This window comes from Sorex araneus, chromosome 2 (genome assembly GCF_027595985.1).
Source record: "Sorex araneus isolate mSorAra2 chromosome 2, mSorAra2.pri, whole genome shotgun sequence".
In the NCBI taxonomy this organism is placed as follows: domain Eukaryota; kingdom Metazoa; phylum Chordata; class Mammalia; order Eulipotyphla; family Soricidae; genus Sorex; species Sorex araneus.
Window position 1 is genome coordinate 176,519,391 of NC_073303.1, and position 22,107 is coordinate 176,541,497.

The 22,107-nt window shown below is 36.1% G+C and overlaps 1 protein-coding gene across 3 annotated transcripts in view; it reads left to right on the forward strand.

The window, feature by feature from the left end:
* ROBO1 (roundabout guidance receptor 1) overlaps window positions 1-22,107 on the forward strand; it is a 1,139,823-nt gene that overhangs the window by 826,430 nt on the left and 291,286 nt on the right. The gene's annotated exons all lie outside the window — the stretch shown is intronic.

Sequence of the window (22,107 nt, forward strand, 5' to 3'; positions counted from 1 at the left end):
TCATAACTTTCAAGGTAAAAGAATCATTCAAAGTTCAGGGTAAAACAATGGATTTTAATTTAGTAAATTACAGAAAGTTCATTGATGTGGTTTCAGGTTTCATATTGTCACTAACATTCATGGGCCTACCACATGTTGAATGTTCGTGTAATATGAAAGAGTAGTATCTGCAGTTCAGTAAAAGACTGTTAAAATATGTCTTTCTTTTCCAGCAATATATCTTCATGAATTTGAAATTTCTTTACGTATTTCAGTGAAACAACAGACTGAAAAAGGAAGTAGATAGCGAGACACTCTATAACCAGACTTTTTAAAAAAATGCAAAAAAATGAGAGCTGTTTTCATAAATATGGTTATCTTTCATGAAAATGTTATGACTTCTTGTAATGAGATTATTTTTACTGGAATTCCATAATATCTTCAATGTTCTTTATTTCAATTTACAACATGTGTAAGTCAGTGGAGACAGTTCCCACAAGGAACTGCATGTTTGAGATCTTCACAGAGTTTTTTAAAAGTACAAAAGCCAACTGACACAAAGGCGTTTGAGAGCAACTTCTTTAAAGTATCAGAATATCCAGCATACCTTCCTTAGCATTAACACTGGTATTCCAGGTTTCCCATTAGATATACACATACAGGGTTTGTCTAGGAGAATTGCTTCTCTTAGGAGAAAGGAGGCCAGCACTCTTCTTTTTCAAGGATCATTTCAGATTTTGCATTTGATTTTTTTATGAGCTAGTCTACAGGTGCAGATGTGTTGATTCAACTCTGCAAACAGAGAGACAGGCTGGATCATAAAGGCCAAGTCAGTGGCTGTCAGGATGGTTTTAATTAACAGTAAGACACCAGTCGTCGCATTTTGTGTACGCTTCAAAATGTTAGTTGTACACTGAGATGACTCACAGATGAGGCACTGCTTGACTCTAGTTGAAATGCAGCTGTGCCATGCACATTTTAAGGGAGACAGGAGGAGGAATTTGGGGGGATGGGTTCTGTTGAATTAGGACTATTTTATGAGAGATGTTGGACAGCTGGTGTATTCATAATAATTGTTAGAAAAAAAAACAATATGACAGAGACCACCTCAGGATTCAAGTGTAAGAATGTTTTTTTGTGTATATCTCTATAGGCACACTAATAAAACAGAAATAAGCAAACACACACACACTCACACACACACACACACACGCACACACACACACCACAAACAATGTCCCCTTCCTCTTTATAAAAGCCATTACCTTTGTTTAGATATGTTGATCTCCATAATGAAATAATTTTACTCACATACAATGATAACCAAGCTGTTAATTGTACAAGACAATCTACTGTAGTTTTGAAGCACTGACGTTAAGCTAATCAGATGCAAGGACTTATATTCAACTTCTTCCTCTAGTATACACTGAGTGTTGGCAAGTTACAAAAGTGTGATCCCTTTTTCTAAAATTAGAAATACCAAAAAAAATTAAAAAGAACAAAAATTAGAAATACTACTTGTCTCAAAGATCTATTGTTTATATAAGGATGTTAGTATGAGTTAAAGATCTTTTTCATTGTGAGAATTGTATGTGATACTCAATTCACGGTGATACGCAGTTTTCACCATTTAGATAAAACCACCTATCAGTTTGTTTACTGTTTGCAATTATGATTAAAATAGAGTTAATTGTTTGAGCTCTCTCTCTCTCTTAAGTATCTTAAAAATTAAGATTTTTAGAGGCATATTATGAAGACAGAAACAAAAGTGTTAACTTTAAGACTACATGGTAATTTTCAGTTGAAGTAACAATACCTTCATATGGCATCTTAACTGTAGAAGTCAAGTCAACTCATAGCTTATGAAAAGTATAATCTTTCACAATTTAATAGTTGTAAGTTTGAATAGAATCTCTTGTTCTTTTTCTTGTACCTCATTATGCGTTAATTACTTTAAGATCATTAGACTTTAATTATTTTTAAATATGGCAGAAGCAACCTAGGGAATTATATAGAAATAAGTATGACTTAGTTATTTTTGTCATAGCAAGTGATCCCTAAATTAAAAATAATGGGGTTAATTTAAAAGAAGCTTGAAACAGACATCTATGCTGGTGTTTCAGGGGATTAATTTTATTAGTTTAATTATTGAGAAAATAAATTGCTCAGCCAATAAAGATAACCATGGATACATCAAATAAAGGTTCCATATTAGTTATTGTCTTTTATTTGGCTGAAATAGACTATGGCTTCAGTAATGAGATCTGTGTCTGCAGATCTGTAGCTCTTACAGACCCAGACCTTACAGCACTTGAGTTCTTTTTGGTGATGGTCAGCATTTTCCTATTTGTCTCAACTTCAGTTAAGACAGTGGCATTCTGAGCTAACTGGAATTTATTTAGTCAGCCTTATTTCTTTTAGGGGAACCATGTGTGTGCTGGCCCTTGAACTCAGGCCTTATCTATGTAAATTATTTGCTCTATCCTTGAGTTACATTCCAGAAATTCTTCATTGATGTAGTACATAATTTGATAGAGGAAACATCAATGTCCAGGAACTTTTTCTTTTTCTTTTCTTTTCTTTTCTTTTCTTTTCTTTTCTTTTCTTTTCTTTTCTTTTCTTTTCTTTTCTTTTCTTTTCTTTTCTTTTCTTTTCTTTTCTTTTCTTTTCTTTCTTTCCGCTTCATGGGTCACACCCAACAATGCACAGGGGTTACTCCTGACTCTGCACTGAGGAACTATTCCTGGCAGTGCTCAGGGGACCATATGGGATACTGGGAATCAAACTTGGGTCAACTGCATACAAGGCAAATGCCCTACCTGCTTTGCTTTCACTTCAGCCCCCAGGAACTTTTTCTTAAACCTCCTCTCATATGAGGCTAAATTTCCTAGAGAGAGTAACTTTGAGGGGAGTTCAGGGCTCACGCCCAACAGTGCTTGCGAGCTACTCCCTGTAAGGTGTGCAAAGGATCACTCCTCAAAGAACCAGGAGATGTTTGGGATTGAGTTCAGGATTCCTGCATGCAAAGCATGCCCAGACCTTTAAGCTATCTCCCCAGCCAACAGAGATAGACTCTTTGGAGGCAGAAGAATATATTCCAATTTGATCCCAGGGTAGTACACTATCTGAAGTACTTAGTATCTGTGGTGAGTATTGACAATGGATTACTGTTATAAAAAGTATTATATAAATATTCCATCCCATTCAGTTAACTTATGCTTTATTCAGCATTGTCATTTAATAAAACCACTTACATTTCTAGTAAGTGAACTTAAACTTACCGATCTGCCTCATACGCTTAGTATATGAGATATACATATATACATCCTGGAAATGATAATGATAGCCAACTATGATTTTCCTCAAATCGTCTAACATTTATTGAGTACCCAAGTGTCAAAAAGTGTTTACTGTTGAAATCTGTTATTTTATGCAGTGGTCCTCTGAGTTAGAGTCATTGCTCTTTTTTTATGGATGAGGAAAGTACCCTTAGGATGATTAACTTACCCCTCAAATCACTTACTTAGTACATGGAAGCTCCTGAATTTGAACCAAATCACTGTAACCTTTTCTGCTCTCCTCATTCTTTGCATTTCCTGTGATAATCAGATGTTGAAAAGAATCTCTGAAGGCATATCTATAACTTTTAAAAAGTGGATTGATGGGGGCTGGAGCAATAGCACAGCGAGTAGGGCGTTTGCCTTGCACGCGGCCGACCCCCCGGGTTCGATTCCCAGCATCCCATATGGTCCCCTGAGCACCGCCAGGGGTAATTCCTGAGTGCAGAGCCAGGAGCAACCCCTGTGCATCGCTGGGTGTGACCCAAAAAGAAAAACAAAAATTGGATTGTTTCAGGGATCTTTTAAGATATTAACCCAAAGTCGCTGATTTTATATTTGCTTTAAGAATGGAGACAAAAATAAGTATGGCATCAGATATTGTTTTTTCCTCTCAGATGCTTTTATATGAAATACCCTTTTGAAGTTAAGCTGGAAGGTAGGTGTTGGGTATGGGTCACGCTTCCCCAAGAGAAAATCAACTAAATATGAAGAAAGCATGGAATTATATAATCACTAGTACTTTATGTTGACCAAATTATAAAACAAAAATATTTTCAGGATAAAATGTGGGGCTTTTGAAGTTATAAAAGAGACTCCAAATTAATGTACCTTGTGTTGGATTCTACTATTCCAACGTGGTTAATGTTAATTGTTTCATATTTATGATTTTCCTGGTTTATTGGTATATATCTGAGAGCAGCTATGTTTTTGTTGTCCCACTAATCAGACTCCCTCTCCAGTATTTATTTTATATGTAAACAAATAATGAAAAAGATACGTTTCTGCTGGCATAATAACATCTTTCTGTTACAAGAAAAGAAATCTATAGGAAAGGGAAAATATAAAACTTGACTTTTTTAGAAAATATAAACATATATGTCTATATCATTAAATATATCTAATATTTTATCTTTGGTGCAAGTTTTATCTATATATTTTAATATTGATTTATTTGGGTTTGGGGCTACAATCAGGTTTGTTCAGGGTTTACTTATGTGCTCAGAAATCATTCCTGGTGGGTCCTGTGGACCTTACAGAGTACCGGATCTGAACCCAGGTCAACCATGCATAAGGCAAGCTACCTTACCTGCTGTGCTACCTCTCCACTCCACAAGTTATTTTAAAAGGTAACTTGTGGGGCCAGAGGGATTATACAGTGGGCAGGGTGTTTGCATGTAACTGACTGGAGTTTGAATCCCAGCATCCTATGTGGTCCCCTGAGCAGTGCTGGAGTAATTCCTGACCAGGGAGCTAGGGTTAACCCCTAAGTATCTTAGGGTATGTTTCCTAAACACAAATAAAAATGGAAACTAATTTGCCTTCTTGAGGAGCCATGATTTATAATAGACTTAATATGAGTATTTCAGAAATATATCATTTCACACTTTCATAAGGAAACACAAAATTAAAAGTTTTTAACTAAGACATTCTTCGTATGCTGATGGAAGTCATCAGAGGATGAGGCTAAATAAATCACCTTAGATTTTTATCTATCTCTATGAAGAGATTTTGCAGAAAAAAAAAGGTTTCATTTATTTTTAATATATTAAGATGTACAAGAGAATTCTTTGACACACAATATCTTAAAATGTTCTGGGTTTTAAAAAAATTCACATTCAAATTTACCATATTGAAAATGATTGCATGTTCTATTTTGTGTAATAGAATGACTCTTAAAGGAATTTTAAATATTTATTTCATGAAGTATAGAGGTTTTACCTTTATGATATCTTTTTAACATTTTAAACTCCTTCCAAGTATCAGGATTATTAAAACAAGTGATTTCCAGAGTTCCATTGCTTTCTTTAGGCTGAAATTTATCAAGGATTCTAGACTGTGAAATGGGCCTGGAGTCCAGTAGAAGAAAACAAAATGTAATTTTCTGAAGAGGTGATTATATTTCATCAACCAATTTTACCCTCTCACCCCCATCCCCCATCATTAAATTACAGAAAGAAAACAGTGGAAAAAGTAGCCACTATAATGGAAAGATGGGCAATCACAAAAGTTATTAGTGTAGACATTTGATGGGGCCTAATCTACCTATGGAATACGGTATTCTGTCAAGAAGAGAGAGCTAATGCATCTTCTAAATATCAAAAGACAGGAGCCAATTTAAGCCTGTCAGACCTCTCTTTTCACAGATTTAAATCACTCTTGTTAGTGAAAGATACATTACTCCCATTGTAGTCAAATTTCCCTCATGATTTTAGTCAAAAGTAATTTTAAAAGCTTTCTGACAATTTAAAAGAGCATTTTAAAATAAATGGCATTCTTTTAAAACTCCCTACTGGATACCAGAAATCATCTATAATTAGTATTAAGATTTAATATTTTGCATTGCTTCTCTTTTATGTTTACTATACTTCTGAGTAAAATTTCTTGAAGGTATGTTCCCATCTCCCATTAAATCTCTTTTTCTTTATTATGTGGAAGAGTTGTATGAAACTTTTGTTGCCGCTAATCTGAGTGAACTTTGCATTGTGATTTTTGTTAGCTGAATGGAAACTCCCTAATGATATTTCATTGGTTAATTAACTTCCTAATATTTGCAGGTGTGGCATCTGCTGTGTTCTTGATTGTCATGGAATAATGAAATTGTAGACTAGAAGGCATGAATGTGGATATTTCTCCTACCCATTATATTTCTTATGCAAGCAATATATCCTAGTTACTTCAGGGCAGCTTGACATTGTGTGCAAAATTGCATACTGCACGGGGCCAGATGAGGCATTGCCATACATTGCTCATGAGGATGCAAATTGCCACTTATCTGAAAAAAAGATTCCCACAATAAATGAACAAGCAATTTTTCTCTCTGTAGTGAGGCTGTTAATGTCTTCGTGGATGGATAATGAGAAAAAGACAGATGAGATGAATAAAGGTGTTGCATTTCATTTTCTATTTTATCTATTTTGTAATTTCCATCAAACTAGTCTACAAAATATACTTGTTTCCCATTTGCATTCTTTCCATTCTAGAACATGACATTTATTTTAGAGAGTGGTGCTACTTTAAAATTTAGATTGGAATGGGTTAACTTTCTCGGTAACTGAAATATGTTTGTTTTTTAAAAAAATAATGTGGAATCACTTTGGAAAGCATTTTATTTATTTATTTTTGACACTCAAAATTTTGAGCCATTCTTTCTTACACATTCGTTTTTTAAAGTATGTAGGTGAAAGTAAGAGGAATAGAAACTGTTCTTCCCGAAACGAGGATAGATTGTTTTTGTAGCTAAACCTAGGACCAATTTAAATTTTTTTAAAGACTTAATTGTAGGACATTAGTTTATTTATTAACATAATTTTTATTCACCTGGCTCATTAGCATTTTCATTATTAACAGCATGCAAGTTATACTACCACATGTAAAGTTTATTAATTTTAAGTTTATATTTGAAGTCTTCCTGAATAATTCTGGTAGTCTGTATAACAATTCAAGTCTCATGAGTCTATCCATACATGTTCATGAAATATTTAGCATATTTAGCGTTAGTTTTGTAGTTTCTTGATTCTGTTTCGCACAGTCCATATGCATTCTTCTATGGATGAAAAATAAAATCATAAATTTGCTCATATTCTCACTGGAAAGCCAAATTTAATGCTAATTTTCACTGCTGCTTGTTAAATTTGGTGGGTACTAACGGTATCTTCTAGAGGTGGAATTATGTGTAGCTGAACTTTATTTTCTTGTGGTTGAGTCTTAAATTTACAGTGTCTTCCAGTTTCAGTGTTTTTCCTGTGGCACAGATCATATTTCTTACTGCCAAAGCTCCCATATAATAGCCTCACACATTTAGTATCCCGAAGGCTTTTCTGCCTGGTACCCAGAGAGCAATTGCAGAGCTTCCGACTGTGTGGTAGACAAGAAGTCTAAAGCAACAACAAGGCTTTGGGAGAAACTTCAGTTCATAAAATGGTTCATAATTATCTGTGTTTATTTCACTATCTGAATTCTAACTGCTAAGCCTATCATTTGACAAGTTCTCAGAAGTTTCCTGAGTCAGATATGCTACATATCTTTGTATTTCTTAAGGAAATGCTGTTTGTCTTAAATTGAAAAGTAAGGAGAGAAAGCCCATTTAAAATATATAAACATATACCCTGGCATTTCTGTTTACATGTAAATGAAAGAATAGTTGGCTAGCATTTTGAAAAATATCAATCTCTGTTCATTTGGTGATGATTATTTTATGGCAGTGGTATATTTATAATTGCTTAAAAAATATATTTTCAGAGAGTACCCACAGTTCTCCCAGTTCCTATATTCTGTCTTAATATAAAAGCAGATGTATATGAACTAAATCTAAAGCCAACCGCTTTGGAATAACCATGTGCATTCCTATTGAAAATTGAATTGCACAGAAATAATTGCTGACCACTCTTTGTTTTGTTTTGTTAATTTGGGGCCACACATTGCTTGGGGATAGCTCCTAGTGGTGTTCTCACCTGCAAGGATATGCTCAACCCATTTAGCTATCTTTCTGGCCCAATTTAAATTACTTTAAAAGCAAAATATGGAGTGAAAATTACTTCCATAAGTCCCTTAATATGGTACTTTCAGCTTATTTTATTTGCAGTGAAAAATAAAAGCCATTTTAAGGACTATTAGGCATATAAAGTCACATAGCATGCTATTTTAAAAGACAGAGATTTTCCATGTTGGGGAAATATGCTGATTTATTGAAGTCGCCCTTAACCTCTAGTTGCCTTGTCTTAAAATGAAAATCAAATAATTGGTTTTGTTTTTCTTATGATCAGTATGGATAAAAATGATGCTTACAATTTGAGAACTGAACCAGTTAATGACTGTAATTTGATGAACATTGCATTACCAGTTCTGGCACAAAACATTAGCCATAAATCAAATTGAAAGTGAGAGAAAAAGAATAAACATATTGGCTCATGGAAATTGGCTTGCACTGGACTGTTGTACCTCTGGATTTAATGTTCTCCTTACCCTATCAATACCAGTCTGTGCCCACATAAACCTTAGCTTTCTCCCTTCTATTTACAACATAATCAAAAACATGCAAGCCGTTTAAGAAGTTAGAAAATTCACTTGGGAATTATTTGTATATATCTATACTATATCATTGCATTTGGAAATGGAGTATAAAATTAGCACGGTTCTTAATATTTCTGCTCACTCATTATGATATGTCCCAGATGAACTCTATCTTTCACTATTAAATTGCACACTAGCAAATGTTTTGTGTAGCCAGGTCAAAAATTAGAAAAGCTCATGGTGTTGCATCTTTTTCTTCCCACTCATGAATATCTAGCCCTAACAGTGGTCATATTGTTAAACATCTAGCTTTAACTATGGCGATACTGTGGACTTGCACTTGGTTCCTCTCTCATGGATCATCCCTGGCAAGGCTTGGGATCCGTATGAGGAATTGAGGATCAAAGCTGGTCAGGCTGCGTATAAGGCAGTGGCCCTTTCCGCTGTACTATCCCTCAGGCCCCAAGTCATAATGTTTTTTTATCTTAAGTGGTATTATGAGTAAAAACCTTTATTGTACAAAGAGTGAAGATGCTGATTCGTTTTACTTGAACTTTATTATTATTTTTTTAAAATTCTTTTATTAAGTCACCATGTGGAAAGTTACAAAGCGTTCAGGTTAAAGTCTCAGTTATACAATGCTCAAATACCCATCCCTTCACCAGTGCACATATTCCACCACCAAGAATCACGATATACCTCCCCCCTCCCCCCCACCTTCCCAGCCCCCTACCCCACATGTGTGACTGGTAAATTTCACTTTACTTTCACTTTACTTTGATTACATTCAATATTTAAACAAAAAAAAATCACTATTATTGATTTGGAGTTTCTCCCCCCTAAAGTCGATCTGCTGAAAAGAAAGCATTTGGTAATTTGTTTTCCATTGCTGAGAATGAAGGGATATGAGGTCAGGAGGCCGCACTAGCAGCAGCATAGTTTTGGATTTCTGTATTTTAGTATTTTAGTAACTAAGTCCAGAGAAATGTCTGCCAGGAATCTCAACATTGTAAGCTTGTACCTCTCAGCTACTTTATATTCCACATATGAGTGCAATCTTTCTATGTCTGTCTCTTTCTTTCTGACTCATTTTACTCAGCATGATACTTTCCATGTTGATCCACTTATATGTAAATTTCATGACTTCATGTTTTCTGACAGCTACGTAGTATTCCATTGTGTAAATATACCAGAGTTTCTTTAGCCAATCATCTGTTTTCGGGCACTCTGGTTTTTTCCATATTGTGGCAATTGTAAACAGAGCGGCAATGAACATGGAAATGCAGATGTCATCTCTACTATACCTTTTTGCCTCTCCGGGATATATTCCCAGGAGTAGTATTGCTGGGTCAAATGGGAGCTCAATTTCTAACTTTTTGAGAATCGTCCATATTGTTTTCCAAAAGGGCTGAACCAGTCGGCATTCCCACCAACAGTGAAGGAGAGTCCCTTTCTCCCCACATCCACGTCAACACCGGTTGCTTTTGTTTTTTGGGATGTGGGCCAGTCTCTGTGGTATGAGATGATATCTCATTGTTGTTTTGATCTGCATCTCCCTGATAATTAGTGATGTTGAACATTTTCTCATGTGCCTCTCAGCCATTCGGATTTCTTCTTTGGAAAAGTTTCTGTTCATTTCATCACCTCATTTTTTGATTGGGTTGGCAGTTTTCTTCTTGTGGAGTTCAACCAGTGCATTGTATACCCTTGTTATCAACCCTTTATCGGATGGGTACTGCATAAATATCCTTTCCCATTCTGTAGATTGTCTTTGTATTTTGGTCACTGTTTCTTTTGAGTTGCAGAAGCTTCTTAGTTTGAGATAGTCCCATTTATTTATCTTTGTTTTCACTTGCTTGGCCAGTGGCGTGTCAGCTTTGAAGATACCTTTGGCTTCAATGTCGTGGAGGGTTTTGCCAACCTTATCTTCAATGTACCTTAGGGATTCTGGTCTGATGTTGAGGTCTTTAATCCATTTTGATCTGATTTTTGTACATGGTGATAGATGGAGGTCTAAGCCCATTTTTTTGCATGTAGCTGTCCAGTTTTGCCAGCACAACTTGTTAAACATGCTTTCCTTGCTCCACTTCACATTTCCTGCTCCCTTATCAAAGATTAGATGATCATATATTTGGGGGTGTATGTCAGAGTATTCAACCCTATTCCATTGGTCTGCAGCTCTGCCTTTGTTCCAATACCATGCTGTTTTAATGACTACCGCTTTGTAGTAGAGTTGGAAGTTGGGGAGGTTGATTCCTCCCATTTTCTTTTTCCCAAGGATTGCTTTAGCTATTCGTGGGGACTTATTGTTCCATATGAATTTCAGGAACGCTTGCTCCATTTCTTTGAAGAATGTCAAGGGTATCCCTATAGGGATCACATTGAATTTGTACAATGCTTTGGGGAGAATTGCCATTTTGACAATATTAATTCTTCCAATCCATGAGCAGGGGATGTCTTTCCATTTCCTCGTGTCCTCTTTTATTTCCTGAAGTAGTGTTTTATAGTTTTTATTATACTTGAACTTTATTCTAAAAAGATACTCAACAAATATCAACATTTCAATGAAAGTTAATGCTTTAAATAAGTACTAGTGTACCCTTGTATGTGGATAAAAATACAGAGATCGCACTTCATATATGTGTTCTTGGTTAGCCTGGCTGCTTTCAAAATAATGTCAGTAAACTACACAGTTGTCACACAGAACTCATGAGCTTAAGAGTTTTGCTTTATTTTGTTCTGGGACCACATCAATGATGCTTCAGGTTTACTGCTGGGTCCGTCCTCAGGGGTCATTCCCTGTGGGGCTCCAGGGATGGGCACAGGTTGGCTGCTTGCAAGACACCTGCCTTCCCTGCGGTACTCTCTCTATCTCCAGCCAAGTTTAAGACTTTAATTATACATTTTTTTAAGTTTTTTTTTTTATAATTATCACCTTTATTTTTTTATATATTTTTTATTCTTTTGCTTTTTGGGTCACACCCAGCGATGCTCAGGGGTTACTCCTGGCTTTGCACTCAGGAATTACTTCTGGTGGTGCTTGGGGGACCATATGGGATGCCGGGGATCGAACCCAGGTTGGCTGCATACAAGACGAACGCCCTACCCACTGTGCTATCGCTCCGGCCCCTTTTTTTTAAGTTTTAAAGAGTAAAATGGTGAGTGAAGTTAACTCAAAGGCAAATATAACATTTTAATATTAAAAATATTCACCAGGACACTTCATAATCTTGACTTGGCTACTGCTACCCTATTTATGTAGAGAAACTACAGAAAGAAAAACACAGTTGTTCTTGAGAACATTCCTTTACTTAAAATCAAGTTAAATTTCCAGGCACAATTAATGTGCCTATTTAAGTGGTTTCCTTGTCTTATTAGAGAGAGGGAATTATTTGAGCCTTAGAAATCTTTACAGTTCAAAGTGTAATTGGCCAAAATCAGATCCTCCTTATAGTCTTAAATCTCTGAGATTTTGATATCTGAAAAATGATGATATATACAAAATCACAAAGAATTACTTTTTATTTATTTATTTTTTTTTTTGCTTTTTGGGTCACACCTGGAGATGCACAGGGGTCACTCCTGGCTCTGCACTCAGGAATTACCCCTGGTGGTGCTCAGGGACCACATGGGATGCTGGGAATTGAACCTGGGTCGGCCACGTGCAAGGCAAATGCCCTACCCGCTGTGCTATCTCTCCAGCCCCCATGAAGGATTACTTTTGTCTGACAACACCAGTTAAGCATCAAGCCTTCCCAAAATAATGAAGATTGCTCATGAGTGTTTGATAACAGTATGATCTTTATTGTCTAAGAATCTCAATTCAGAAATATTTGTTCCAGTTGCCAAATGGGTCATCTGAAACACATCAAATGTTGTAACTGGGTTTGTTTTAAAATGTGTGATCTTTATTTCTAAAAATGACTTTTGGTTCAAAAGAACTTATGTTTTGAATTAAAAGAAAACACCACAACACAACCCCGTTCTCTTGTCAAATGAAGTTCAGTTAATTGTCTTTTATAGTGATCATATGGCACCGCCAAAGCATGAATAATACATTGCCTAAGGAAAATGTTGCTTTTTTATTTATTTTGGTTTTGGGGTCCACATCCAACAGTGGTCTGGAATTATTTCCAGCTCAGTGATTGGGGTTACTCCCAGAGGTGTTTGTGGAGACTATGTGGTTCAGGGGATCGAACCAAAGGCTCCCACATGTGACTAAAGCCTTCAGCCTTTTGGCTTATTTCCTTGGCTTGACCAGGACAGGTTTGCTTTTAGTTAGGTTAGCTCATGTTTCTTGTCATCTAATTATACAAAAGAGAATATTCAGCTCATGTAACATGACATTTTTAAACATATATTTTTATGTTGGGCTTTATGATTTACGTCAGTTAATAAAGCAGTTCTTAGTTATGGCTTTCCTCCCAAGGAAGGTGTTGTAACATGTATTTCATAAGCAAGAATTCAAGTTAAAAGCTGAATCTAGGGCTGGAGCGATAGCACACAGCCAACCTGGGTTCGATTCCCAGCATCCCATATGGTCCCCTGCGCCCCCCTGGAGGTAATTCCTGAGTGCAGAGCCAGGAGTGACCCCTGTGCATCCCCGGGTGTGACCCCCCCCCCCCAAAAAAAAAGCTGAATCCATTCTGAAAATTAAGAAACACCTTTTTAAGTTGATTATACTCTCCCACTTAGATCTTCCCCCAGTTCCCTTTTCCTGCCATCCTGTCATCCAAGATTGAAATTGCAGTGTTTCCATTAATTCTACTCATGAGAATGTGCACTTGGCCTCCAAGGAAACATGGGTGCTTGTATCCATAATTGGCAGAGGTGGCAGTTTTCTGACTGCTAAAAGGAACTGAATCTTGTCTGTATTAACACCCTCATACTCCAAACCCTTTCTCTCCAACTTCCTCCAAAGGCAGCTTCTGAACCACCAACTTGTTCCATATCAAATACATGTCAGACTCTGTAATAAATCACTGATGAACACCTAACACTATTTCAGAGGTGCAGCGGGTGAACATTGATTAATGTGATTCTTCAAAGATAGAACAATGGTCTGTGTGCATATGCACAAGAATAGCTCTTCCACTGGGATAGATGCCTTGGTTTCCTGTGCTCCTGCCTTTTTGCAGCAGTTTTTTTCTTTTTGGCCTCAGCATGGGCCTCTTCTAATTGATGAACAGTCTTTAGTTTGCTTGAGGGGGGACTACAGCAGCTCTATGAGAGTTTTTGAAGGACTTTATTCTTGTGTGTGGGGATTCTCTAGCATATACGGTAAATGCTATAGGCAGGAATTATAAGACTTGTTTCAGAAATGTTGGTGTGTTTCACTGAGAGCTTGCTTCTGTTTTACAGTTCTTTTACTTTTACCTGACTCCTATTCTGTGTTTTGACAGTATTTTTAACTTAAAAAATTGTATTAGATTCTTTATTAATGAATTTCTACTGAATTTCTGTTAATTGATCTTAGAACTTCTGTTTTTATACATGGTTCATATTCATCAACACTTAAAATATTAGTAAAAATGTGATTTAGTTTACCTCCCATCTCATACTTATTTTTCAAAATTTATTAAAGAACTAATATTAGAGAAATATTAGACTTCAGTCGTGTTTATTTTTTTTAATAATGTTTCATTTTTAAGATGTAGTTCAAGTGATTTTTAAAAAAATTTTACCAAAAATATTTCAAATTGGTACTCTTCTCTGGGCTTACGTCCTTCCCAAATCTCTGTGTATGATCTTTCTATGGCATTATATCTCTCCTTGCCATGTTCTTTTACAGAATGGGTTTTCTTTTCTGTTTGGCCTTTGTTCTCTCTCTTTCTCTCTCTCTCTTTTTTTTTTTTTTTTTGCTTTTTTTGTGTCACACCTGGTGATACACAGGGGTTACTCCTGGCTCATGCACTCAGGAATCACTCCTAGCAGTGCTCAGGGGACCATATGGGATGCTGGGAATCGAGCCTGGATTGACCAAGTGCAAGGCAAATGCCCTACCCGCTGTGCTATTGCTCCGGCCCCTCTTTCTCTCTCTCTTTTTCTCTCTCTCTCTTTCTCCCTCTCTTTCTCTTCCTATCTCTGTATTGAGAATTCTAATATCTCCTCAATTTAGTACATCCCCTAAATCAAAATGATTTCATTTTCCTGTCAAAGTGGCATATTGTTATGTTTGCTTATTTTTCATAGAGCTGAATTTTTGTGGTGATTGTATTGTCATTGTAAATGATGTTTAACTGAGTGTAATATTGGTATAAGTTCAAATTTAGTCTTTTTTTTAAAAAACAGAATCATACTCTAACTTTTGAATTTGTCAACAAAATCAGTTCATTTGTTGGCAAGTAACTGAGATTGATCGAAGTGTTGAAAAAATAAAATGTGACTTGTGAATCCTTATCTTTAAATATTCCAGATTAAAAAAAATAAAATTGTAGGGGAGGGGCTGGAGAGATACTGCAGGGGTTAAGACAGTTACCTTGTGAGGCAACAGACCTCCTTCAGTGTCTGGTACCACATATATTTACCCTAGTTCCTCCGAGCACAGAATTAGGAATAACCCATGAGCGTCACTGGGGCCAGGTGTGGCACAACCTCCTCCATTTTCCCCACCCCACTTGACACAGTTTTGCAAGAGACCTATTTCCCCCCTTTTTGTGAAGAAGAGAAATAAATGTATCTACACAGAAGTTCACAGTTGATAAGCAGTGAAGAGTATATCTTCTATGGTTTTAATAATATTAATTGATATATAGGCTTCTCATCTTCATGTGAGAATGTTCTTATATAGGATCCTAGAAAATTACATCATAGAATAATGTTATAAGAGAAATTGACCTTTGTACTTTAGAAAAGTGTTGTTTCTATGAATTTGGATAATCAGGTGATTTTTAATAAGTAAAATATATTCAAAATGCGATTCATAGTATGTTTTGGTAGCTAATTCTTAGATATGCACAATATAATTACTTGAATTAAAAATAGTCTACATGAAAGAGTACATGAAACATAATAGTGATGGAATATGAAAAACAAAATATTTCAAAAAACTTTGAAAGCCAATTTTAAAATGTGTAATTTTTAGTTAAGATTCAAAAACACATCTCCCAGGGAACTATGACTATAGAAGTGAGTAGCAATAGACCAGACTGAAATGGGAGAAGAGATAGATATTACAGGCATTCTTCATTCATTCTAGAATGACGTTAGTGTTCATGAAATCCATGGGACTTGGATCGTGGGAGAACAAACAGCAATTGGAGTAAAGGCTAGAGGAAGACTCTCTTCGATTGTGTGGAAAGAGAAACTCCCATGACTGAATAGTTGATTTTTATATCTGGAATCCAAGGAAACTCAGAGATGTATAAACTAGGAACATGTCCTGATAAATCTAGACTACTCACTTGGACTTAACATTGGAAAAAAACCCAAACTATTCAAAAGTGTGAACTATGTATTTTCTCTACGAATGGACTCACCAAAATATCTTGTATCCATTTACCTCATTTAATTTAAAGTAACACAGATTTAGTCTTTCATTTTTCACAGAAAGATGAAGTTTTTATTAAGCAATAATTATCATTACTCATGGTAATAAACATTTAGATAGATTTCCTACAACTATTCCCCATAATGAAATATGGCATATATTATTTCTCCCCTTATAAATAAAGCTTGAGAGATTCTGTAATAGCCCAGTGTCAGTCTTTTCACATTACATCTCTTTCCTCAAGACTCTGTTTACTAACCAACATCTATTTCAACAATACCTAAATTACAAGCTTCCACGTTTACATGATTCTATAACCTTTCATTGGGGGTTTCATTCAAAGTTTGAATCAGTTGATTTTTTTTTTTTTACAAATCCTGTATCGTGCAAAAATTTTGGTATCTTTGGTATCTTTATATATTATTTTCATTTGTCACCACTATATATTGAATTCCAGTACGTGTCAGTCATCTTGGGGCTTGTCAGGTGAATAGTGTGATGAAAAGATAATACTATATGCCCTCATATTCTATTTATGTGTTTTCTGGTTTGTGGACACACTATATTGATTTTTAATGAGAAACCCTGGCCGTGTTCCCCCAGGAGAGCTTTATCCTGAGATGACCAAATCACTGAGTTCACCCTTTGTGCAGCCAAGCAGTTCGATTTAGTGATGCTCCCCGACTCTGATACTTTATTTGGGATTGAAGGATTGCCTGCCTCTCACTGTTTACATTTTAAATTTTCCATTTTCTCAGACTATATGTTATCAAAAAGTACTTTGTGCAACATAAACAACATACAAACTTACTTCAGGTGTTACTCTTCTTGTAGTACAAGGTACTGCATGTAGGCTTTAAGTTAAGTCTCATATTCTCCTATATCCTGATGTAATCGATCTTTCACTCTTGTAGCTGTCTACCTTGTATTCCAAGTTTCTCTCAGATTTTATAATATGTTATGCATTTCACAAAATAAAATGTTAGTTTAAAATATTATATTTAAAAATTCTAAGGGTTTTAGCATAGAGGTATCCCTAATGGTCAACGAAGAACTTTGGTAGAAGTGAGATATTAATATATTCTAAAGGGATATAATGCCTCTACACAGCTTGACCATTTTTTTCAATATCAAAACTTATTATCAGTGTCACAGTCCATGAACCTGTATGAAATATAAATGACATCTAATCTTTTTGCACAATGAAATTTATGCAGCATAATGAGGGTTTTTTTTTAAATCTTGGAAAGAATTAGAAGCATGACTAATCATTTAGACTCAGACTTAACTTTGTCATCACGTTCAAATTAAAACTTTAATTACTGGTGATTCTTGAAATGCTCTTTTCTAGAATTTCAGCTTTGACACCTACATTTTAGTTTCATGACAATTCTAATTAACTTAGTTTAATTTTGAAGAAAGTATCCCTGGGTATAAATCTAGCAAGAAGTATCAAAAGTACCTGGAAACATTCTAATAATAATCTCATATATTCTTATAAAAATCACACTTCTAAAAATGGTGTCAGTTTTAAAAAAAATAGTGATTTGGAGTTGACATATAAATTTGTGACATAAAATGTGGTATTTCTTTCATTGGTTTATTTTTATCACAAGACTTACCAAGTTATAGAGTTGAAATGTATACATTCTCTTTTATGTCAAAAATAATGGCACTATCTTTGTCATGAGATGATTTTATGAATGTCATTCAAGTAATATATTTTTATTAAAAATATTTTTCTACACTGTTAAGAAAGAGTACTAGTGCTGACATTAAATTTATAAATGTTTTATTATTCCCCCTTCCCTTCACTGTTGATTTTGTTTCTGTGATCAGGAGTTACACACATACCTGTGATTGGGAATTGCACACACACCTGGCATTTTTATACCACATATACAAACAAGGCAAAGGTGGGGGTTCATACTATTTATGGTGCACACAATTTGCTTGGGGGGAGCCATATGGTGTTCAAGGATCAAGTCCAGGTCTCCTGCATGTGACGCTTGTGCTCCAACCCCTCGAGTTATCTCTTGGCCTGACATCCCCTTTCTTTGTGTTGGTCAGCATCTGGGCTGCGGCTGGAAGTTGCCTATGAGCTAAGGATAACTGACAGCAGGGCCACGAAGCTCAAGCTGGAGTCATGCTTGTTGTATGTGGATCACTGGGTATTTGAGCTCATAACCACAGGCTTGCAAGTCAGGTGTGAAAGGTGATGGTTGCTAATCATCTGCATCCTAGAAAAGAGTACTCTGAAATTAGAGAAGACTTACATCTCTCAAATTTCCCTCCTTCAGTGGTTCAGTTTGAACCACTCTGAGTTCAAAGATTTACTTTGTCATTTGATTTTTTTTGAACATGAAATTTAAGTAATATATGAATATTTCAACATTGAATCCTTTCATATTTGTTCTAATTCTGGCATTGCAGGAGTCTTGTTTGAAATTTCAAATTTTCAGACATACCAGTTATTTGATAATCATTTTTTTATAAATTACATTATAAATTAATTTTGAGGTGTATATCTACTGAATGTGGATCTCTGAAATTTTTCGAAATTGTCTCATTTAACCTTCTAGTACCTTCACACTCTCATGTTTCCTGCTTTTTGGTTATTCTAAGCAGAAATTAGATACTATATTCTTGTATTTCTGAGTTTTTACAAGGCTTTATTTTAAAGTATTTTTTCAGAAGATTGATTAATGTGTTTATTTGTGGGTTTAATTTGCCTGTTTGTCTCTAATATCTAATGCTCAGGTTAATTAAGAATTTTTTAGGGGCTGGAGGGATAGCACAGCGGGTAGGGCGTTTGCCTTGCATGCAGCCGACCCGGGTTCTAATACCAGCATCCCATATGGTCCCCTGAGCATCGCCAGGGGTGATTCCTGAGTGCAGAGCCAGGAGTAACCCCTGTGCATCGCCGGGTGTGACCCAAAAAGAAAAAAAAAAGAATTTTTTAGATCTTTATTTTGTATTTTTTGTTTGTATTTTTTGTATTTTTATGTTTTGTATTTACTTACGTTTGCATTTTCTACTTTAGGAAAAAACAATTTCCCTTATTCTATCCAATGCTTTTCTGTTCTTTCTACCTCCCTCTGTTTTTGCAGTTCTTATTACATGTATACACAACTCTTCTGTATCATCTCATCTCTTCATTAGGCTCATTTACAAAAATTGTTTTTCTGTCTGTAACTGTGTTGGATAATTTCTAGAGCTGAGTGTCAGATTCACCAACCACTCCTTTTGACATTTTCATCTACTATGTAGCTCACACATTGTCATTTAATATGTCTATTTTTAGTCCTAAAATTTTCTTTTCAACTACCCATCTGTTTTATTATGATGACGATCTATTTCATTTAGTTTTTATTCTTTTTTATTAACTTCATTTTATTATTGTTCGTTTATGGGGCCACACACAGTGGTGCTCAGGGGAAATACATTTCTAGCTTGGTGGTTGGAGGTCACACTTGTTTTTTTTCGGGGTTCCATTGGTCTTGGGCCTTCTTAAAACAAAGCATGTGTTCCAAGTCCTTGAAACATCTCTTTGACTCTGAATTAGCTTATTTCAGCCCTTCTCTGCTAACAGAGCAATGTTGAGATGTATTTCTGTGGACGTCTTTTTCCTTTATCAGATTCTTTCTAAATATTAGTTTAAGGGTAGACATTTCATAGTAGGTATTAGAGCGGCTGCATTCTATTCCTAAAATATATTGATTTTTTTTTCTTTCAGGAAACAAGTAAATTACATTCCAGTGCCTTGAAATTTGTGGCACTTGGTTTTATTTTTCTTAATTATGGACCGTAATTTCTCCAAGGTGCCTCCTTGATGCTCCTGGGCATGATTATTTTGGGGTTTCTCCTCCCAATAAAACATGCTACTTCTAACTCCCTTTTTCCCAGGATTAAGTACAATTCTGGCTGATGCTTCACCTATGAAGCTCAGGTGTTTCCATTGTGGATGTGTTGTTTGTGGGCCATTCAAAGATTTGAAGGGGCATTTTATGCAGATTTTGAAGGTCCTTCAACTCTGTCCTTTGCGGGATTGCCTTTTCTGTATTAATTTTTAGTCAATTTCACAGTTCTGGGCTCTATTCTTTTGGATACCACACCCACAAGCATGAAGCTTTCTACTTGGAATCTCTGAGTTCTAATGCATTTCTTCTTAGATGCATAGTAAAGGACTTTGGGAGAAATGCTGCATTCATTTGTACCTTCCCACATGCATTTCAAGTGGGTTGCCATCACTTAGGATTGAATTCTCTTCATTTGATGACTCTTTTATTCTCTGATGTGAGTTGTTCCTTTGCTTTTTGTCTAAGGATATAATAGTTATCTGAGGGTGGTTTAGTTTAATTTGTTATTTCCCCATTACTGAAACGGCAACCCTAATCACATGGCTTTGAGTCATTCATTTTAATTGCCTCAACCTGTTCCTGCTTTATTTATTTTCCTATTATTGTTTTATTAGACTATTTCTCAAAGTAGAAAAATTCCATTCAATATAAAAAGGAATTAAAAACCCATTAAAGGAAATCACTTTATTTAGATTGAGTGAAAAATTAATATAAACATAATCAGCATGTAAAGTACCCTGATAATTAAAAACTAAATTGAGAAATTAAATTCATTTGCTAAGGAACCATATGGTGCAAGGGATCATACCCGGGATTCCTGCAACCACGCATGGCCTCCAGCCCTTTGCTCTCTCTCCCTGGGTCAGTTGAGAAGATATTTTAACAGACAGCAGAGTAGCCTGCTTCTCATCTCCAGTTTACCAGTGTAGTTGCTTACTGACTTACAAGTGGTTTTGCAATAACTTGTCTGTTGAAAGCTTTCTGAGTCCTGAAGATATGGCTGTGGCTAAAACTCTGGTGACATCCCTTTTCTACTGGAAAGAGATGAACATTAAAATACTAATGAAAATAAAATGCGTGATGCTGATAGGTGTTATGGAGTGTAATAAAGGAGGAAATGGAATGGAAAGATGCAACATGACTAATGAGGGCTAAGATTAGAATCGTCAAGAAGGAAGCACACTGAGTATGATGTTTGAGTAAACTTTCTTGGCGTTGGGAAACTCAGGCTCAGTCACTTAGAACAGGGAACAATGCCTTATTCCCTTTAGTTTGGAAAGTTGTACTTTGCGCATGGCTGACTGGAGTTGATCCCAAGTGCTACACTAAGGATGACCCCTCAACACAGAGCCACGAGTCAGACCTGAAAATGGCTGGGTGTGGTTCATAAGAAACAAAAGTAGCACTGTAGCACTGTCCTCCAGGTGTTCATTGATTTGCTCGAGTAGCGGGCACCAGTAACGTCTCCATTTTGAGACTTGCTGTTACTGTTTTTGGCATATCGATTTTGCCACAGGTGGCTTGCCAGGCTCTGCCATGTGGGCGGGATAGTCTTTGTAGCTTGCCGGGCTCTCTGAGAGGGACGGAGGAATCGAACCTGGGTTGGCCGGGTGCAAGGCAAATGCCCTACCCACTGTGCTATCGCTCCAGCCCAAGTAATAAAAGTATAAATAAAATATCATTTTAAATATTTTTCTACATCTTGTATCCAATTGCTCATTTTAAAGGTTGCACAGTTCAAAATATGCCCTCTTCGTTAACCATTCCTTGTGACTCTTTTTTTCCATAGAGTTATTGTCTGTTCCTTCTGTGCAGACGAGCCTTGCACTATTCTGACCCACAGCTCCCAATCTGCCCGATCAGGAACCCCCATAATTGTCAAACTGCCCAACTGGCAGTATACATGGCAGCCTCTGTTCCCGCCAAATTGCTGACTTCTAACATTTCGGCTTAACTAGGAAGAGGCAGCATGCATGCATAATCATGCAGAGACTTGTGTCAGCTCTAATTAGAATCATGTTTGTATGCGTGTGCCCTCCTATACTTGTGTGCTTTCTTCCTAGGCATGGCCCCTTAAAGAAGTCAAGTCAGAGGCTATAGTTTAATTTCAGGGCTCTGTGTACAGTAAAGCAGGAAATGGAATTTAATGCTGTTGCCTCTAATATTCCCTTAATATGCTGCTGCAGCATATGTGAAAAAGTGCTGTCCT